Genomic DNA, 6096 nt, shown 5'->3' on the forward strand with positions numbered 1-6096 from the left:
GGTCGCGTACAGGCAGCTTGTTACCGGGCGGCCGCGTGGCCTAATGGATAAGGCGTCTGACTTCGGATCAGAAGATTGCAGGTTCGAGTCCTGCCGCGGTCGCAATAGAGCCTGGTTACGCTTTTTATTATTCCACCAGGACCGGGCTGCCGGACTATTAGCGCGCTCGCCTGTCACACGCCGCTTCCAGAAGTCCCTGTGAGTCTTTGAAATACACCCTCCTCCTGGCTGCATGAGGGTTGGGAGGGCCGCCCCCAGGGAAGTCCCCAGTCACCGCCGCCTTTGCTGAACCCCGGGGTGGGGAGCCTGCAGACCCAGCTGAGCAGTGGCCAGGGGTCCTGTCCCCGCCTACGCGGCGACCTCCGCGGTCCCAACAGGTGTAGTTTGTGGGCTCCCGCGCCTGGACTGGCCGCGAAGCCCAGCATCCCGCTTCGCTGGGCTCGATCCCTCCACACATGAAGTCATGCACTTTTCTAGGTGGTCCTCACAGGGGGTTTGTTTCTGGTCTGGGTAAAAGAGAACGAGCCGGACACTCACCAGCACGTCCCGTGTTTTTTTCAGGTAATCATGAACCATCGACTGCTTACAAAGTGCATAGCAAGGGTTCCCACGTTAAATCGGGGCGATCCCGAGCGGGGGGACATTTTCACTTTTATTTCTTCCAATCTTTTGCAGAAATCCGGCATTTCCTACAGCGGTTCCTGTGATTTCATCCCTAAAAGCCATCACAGATGGGAAGGGACTTTAGAAATTTCACAGAAAAAAAATGGAATTAAGAGTCTGGGGAACAAAACATTTTGGAAATCCAGGCAGCTTTTCATAATGTACATTTTCGATGCATCGATGGCGACTTCCCATATTTTCATAGTTCATTAGAAATTTTTCAAATACTGTTTACACCCATCTGTACTGCGGAATGACAGTGGTAACTACAGGCTATTAATCCTGTAACTTACAAATCCTGTTACTTAACCAGCTAACCAAAAAGCACAGGCATCACGTCCCCAATTTGTTCCCCTAATACCACGGTAGTTTTGGGTTCTCCGCAGTTACACGTTTAAAAATGTGACTGGAAGACGATGTCCATGGCATGAAGCAGCTGAGAAATCTGGCCGACCCGGTTTTTCAGAGAGGCCTTGCACCTGCCCTGCCCCTCAAAGCGGCTCCAGGCCAGCCCGGCGCCCACACACCCCTGTGACCCTGGAGGTCTGGGCCCTTCCTAAGCCCCCTCCTGTTTCCCTCCACTTTCCCTCCCTCCTCCTCCGGGAGCTCCCCCCACATCCTTCTAGAAAAGTCTGTCCTGCATGTTCGCCCCTGAGAAACCAGACAGGAGGTCCCACCGACATGCAGGAAACAGAGTTCGTCAGGATCCCCCGTCCTGATCCAAACTCAGAGTCCTCCCTTTCCACACGCGCGCTGATGGTGGGAGCCGCGCCCTCCCGCGGGGCGGATTCCCGCAGGGTCCAACCTCGCGTGGCAGCGGGGTGGCAGGAGCACCTGCACTCCCCAGTCGCCAAGTCCTCTTCGAAGAACTCCCGCCTGTCAGCCAAATGTTCCCCGCTCCGAGGCGCTGGCAGGGGTCCTGTTACTGTCCCCTTCCCCTGACGTGGAAACTGAGGCACGGGGAGGCAGAGCAGCTTGTGGGAAGCGTTCTAGCCTGTGAGCGGAGATCTGGACCTCAGAGACCAGCTCTAGGGGCAGGGACGGGCGGGCTGCTCCACCTCAGTGTGCCTGGCGCCGTGGGGTGCTGCAGGTTCCGCAAGCCCTGCCTCCCTGCAGCGGGCCCTGGGGCCCTCCGGGCTCAGCCTGCTCTGCTCGCCCGTGCACTCGCCTCCAGGTGACTGGCGTGTGTCTACCAAGCCCCAGACGGCACAGGAAGAAAATATTATTATTACCCTTCCTGAGCCAGGCTCAGCTCTCCAGGGTACCACCTCCTTTAACCCTCCCAATAAACTCCCCTGCTATTTGTTTACAGAGGCAAAAACAAAGAAACTTGGGGCTGACACCACACAGGGAGTCCTGGGCCCCTTACAGACCCGGTGGGTGGGAAAGGAAGCCGGGGAACACCACTCCGGATCCTGGGTTTGCTGCTGGCCCCGCCCCGCCAAGGTTTGCCTAAGATCCCCAGGGCACCCTGCCCTTGCCACAGGAACTGAGCGAGAGGTGGCAGGGGCCAGGGGGTCTTTTAACTAAATATTATCCCCTGCGTGCTTCATTAGTTTCCTCCTCTGTAAAGGAGCACTAATAGCACCAACCTAACAGAGTCGCCCCAAAGGCCGAACGAGTCCCGCGTGTGAAGCGCTTGGAACAGCACCTGGCACCAAGCCCGAGCTCGGGACACCCCCAGCGCTAGTGTCAGAGCCCGGCCTTGGGCACCCCAAGTGCATTTGTGCCCTGCCCTGCTGTCGTCAGAGGGCAGAAGCCACTCATCTCTCTTGAGCTGCTTCTCTTTTCAGAAATGCCTGGAAAGTGGAGCATTAATTTGGGGTCAGACTGTGCCCTGTCCGCTTGTATGTTCCTGGCGTGGAACCTGGCTCAGGCGGCAGATTTGGGGGTTCTTGTCCCCACCACCTGTTGTCCTTTCTTTGGCTCCTGGCCAGGCTAAGTAGCTGACTCCTCAGAACCAAGCACAGAGTTTATTAACTAAGCTGAGCCAACCAGGAATTTCCAAGAAAGAAAGGAAAGAACGAAAGAACCAGCATTCTTGTTTGTTATCATCATAGATTTAGTCCATGCTGAAATTTCCACTGACCCCTGTAGCTTTAGCTAATCTGTCATATCTCACTGATGAGGGCTTATTAAAGTTACAGAACCAATGAATGACGCTTTTGTAAAACATGTCTTCAGCTATGTTTCTTTTTTTTTTTAAGAGTTATTTACTATTATTTATTTGAAAGGCAGAATTACAGAGAGAGGTCTTCCATCTGCTGGTTCACTCCCCAGATGGCCGCAACAACCGGAGCTGGGCCGATCCAAAGCCAGGAGCCATGAGTTTTCTTTCCCAAAGACTCCCATGCAGGTTCAGGGGCCCAAGCACTTGAGCCATCTTCTACTGCTTTCCCAGGCCATAGCAGAGAGCTGGATTGGAAGTGGAGCAGCCAGGACTTGAACTGGTGCCCATATGGGATGCCGGCACTGCAGGTGGTAGCTTTACCCACTATGCCACAGTGCTGGCCCCTTCAGGTACTTCTCGCTGCACTGAGTTTCTCTGAGATGAGACGAGGCTGTGCGTAAATCCTCGCATTGGCAAAATGCTTTGTGGTTTGCCAACTCTGGCAGCTTCGCCTTGGCTCCACAACAGCCTGTTACACTCTGATACACGCAAGGATTTTATTTTTTAAAAGAGATTTATTTATTTAGTTGAAAGGTAGAGTTAGAGAGAATCTTCTGTACACTGATTCACTCTCCAAAGGGCCACGGCAGCTGGGGCTCAGCAAGCCTGAAGTCAGGATTCTGGAACTCCATCCAGGTCTCCCACATAGTGGCAGGGACTCAAGCTCTTGGGCCATCCCTGTTGTCTCCCACGCACTTTAGCAGGAAGCTGGATCGGAAGCAGAGCAGCTGGGACTTGAATTAGTGCTCCCGTATGGGATGCTGGCCCCACAGGAAGATGGCCCAAGTGCTTGGGCCTTGCGCCCGTGTGGGAGACCAGGAGGAAGCACCTGGTTCCTGGCTTCAGATCGGTGCAGTGCTCCAGCCATGGCGACCATTTGTGGGGTGAACCAACGGAAAAGGAAGACCTTTCTCTCTGTCTCTCTCTGTCTCTCTCTGTCTCTCTCTCTCACTAACTCTGCCTGTCAAAAAAAAAAAAAAGTGGGAGACCTGAAAGAAGTTCCTGGCTCCTGGCTTCGGATCAGCCCAGCTCCGACAATCGCAGCCATTTGGGGAGTGAACCAGTGGATGGAAGACCTCTCTCTGTGTGTCTCTACCTCTCTCTGTAATTCTTTCAAATGAATAAAATAAATTTTTTTAAAACATGCTTTGCTATTAGTCCCAAGAATCTCAACATATCTATGTCACCAGAAAAAAAATAATTGTTATCTCCAATAAACTTTTGCAAACAAATAACGTTTCTACAAAGTACTGAAACAAGTCTCCACTGACACTCAAATACTAGGCTCACTCTTAAGAAGTGGAACCCTCTGTTGCTGAAACTGAAACGTCCATGAACTCCATCAGGTCTCTGGCATGGATGGCAAGGGCCCAAGTACCTGAGCCCTCACCTGCTGCCTCCCAGGGTGCACATTAGCAGGGAGCTGGCTTCAGCGTGGCCCAGCCGTGGCTGCTGCAGCCATCTGAGGAGTGAACCAGCACTTGCAACCTGTTTTGCCAGCTGTGAAACTGTGCATTTTACATCCTGACTCATTAAATCCCAGCCAGGTCAGCCCAGTGCACAGAGCCAGGCCTTATGTTGGCTGAACACCACAAGGTCCCTAGGAGGGCGGGCTTGACCTTCAGCCTTGTCCAATAGCCCCTTCCCTGGCTCCTGCTTGGCCACTCTTTGGAACTGAAGCAGTAATGGCTTTCTTGTACTCTGTCACAGATTTTTAGCTCCAAGCATCAGCTGTGCTGCATGTCAGTGGGACACAAAGAAATGTATATTTTCTGGCGAGTGCACTGTAGCCCAGCAGGTTAAGCTGTGGCTTGGGATGCCTACATCCCCTATGTGCCCAGGAGTGAGTCCTGCCATTGCTTCCAATCCAGCTTCCTGCCAATGCGTTTGGAAGACCGCAATGATAGTTCAAGCATTGGAGTCCCTGTCACCCACATGGGAGATTCTAATTGGGTTCCTAGCTCCTGACTTTGGTCTGTTCCAGCACAAGCTATTGTGGGCATTTGGGAGAGAACCAGTGGGTGGAAGACCTGTCTTTCTTCCTCCCTCTCTCTTTCTCACTCATTCTCTCTCTCTCTCTCTCTCTCCTTCTCTCCCCCTGCCTTTCAAATGAATGAACATGTTTTAAAAGAAATATGTATTTCACTCTTGCAGAGATATTTTCTTTGAGAAGCATATTGGGCTAAACTCTCACAGTCAAGAACTTCTTTGGGGGCGGGCACTGTGGCACAGCAGGTTAAACCACTGCCTGCGACCCAGCATCCCGTATGTTCCAGTTCTAGTCCCGGCTGCTCCACTTTCAGTCCAGCTCCTTGCTGATGTTCATGCCAAAGTAACAGAATATGGCCCAAGGGTTTCGGACACTGACACAGGGGAGACTCAGGTGGGGTTCCAGGCTCCTGGCTTCCACCTGGCCCAACACCTGGCCATTTGGGAGGTGAACCAGCAGACAGAAGATCTCTATGTGTAACTTTGCCTTCCAACTAAATAAATTTATTTTTTAAGTTTAAAAATAAAAAAATGACTTTTATGGCATTGGTCTCTGTCCCCTGCTAAAAAGGACACAGCTCAGGCCACCTCAGGAAATACAAGGTGTGCAGTCATCCCTCTGTGTGGCGCTTAGATGAGGGTGTCTGCCTGTGTGTAGCAGGAAGGCAAAACATGCCAACTAGGGTCTTTTGCAGAGAGAAAGTGTATCACACGCAGCAAGTGAGGATCGAACTCCTCCACCAGGGGCCGGGAAAGGTCAAGGATCTGACAGGAGGGAGCCGGCAAAGCAGATTCTGATTGGAACGGCTTGGAATCTGGCCGGCATAGTGCCACCATGTTTTTTTTTTATTTATTTTTTATTTTTTTAATTTTTGACAGGCAGAATAGACAGTGAGAGAGAGAGAGACAGAGAGAAAGGTCTTCCTTTTGCCATTGGTTCACCCTCCAATGGCCACCGCGGCTGGCCCACTGCGGCCCGCGCACCGCGCTGATCCAAAGCCAGGAGCCGCTGATCCGAAGCCAGGAACCAGGTGCTTCTCCTGGTCTCCCATGGGATGCAGGGCCCAAGGACTTGGGCCATCCTCCACTGCACTCCCTGGCCACAGCAGAGAGCTGGCCTGGAAGAGGGGCAACCGGGACAGAATCCGGCGCCCCAACCGGGACTAGAACCCGGTGTGCCGGCGCCGCTAGGCGGAGGATTAGCCTAGTGAGCCGCGGCGCCGGCCACCAGCAGGTATTTGAGTTTCAGCCCCCCAGGGACAGTCCAAGCGAGG

The 6096-nt window shown here is 53.0% G+C and overlaps 1 non-coding gene across 1 annotated transcript; it reads left to right on the forward strand.

Moving 5' to 3' along the window:
• Positions 1–29: 29 nt before the first annotated feature.
• On the forward strand, positions 30–102 carry TRNAR-UCG (transfer RNA arginine (anticodon UCG)). Its single transcript has one exon. It is a non-coding gene; the product is annotated as a tRNA-Arg (tRNA).
• Positions 103–6096: the final 5994 nt, after the last annotated feature.

Source organism: Oryctolagus cuniculus, chromosome 12, assembly GCF_964237555.1.
Source record: "Oryctolagus cuniculus chromosome 12, mOryCun1.1, whole genome shotgun sequence".
NCBI lineage: Eukaryota > Metazoa > Chordata > Mammalia > Lagomorpha > Leporidae > Oryctolagus > Oryctolagus cuniculus.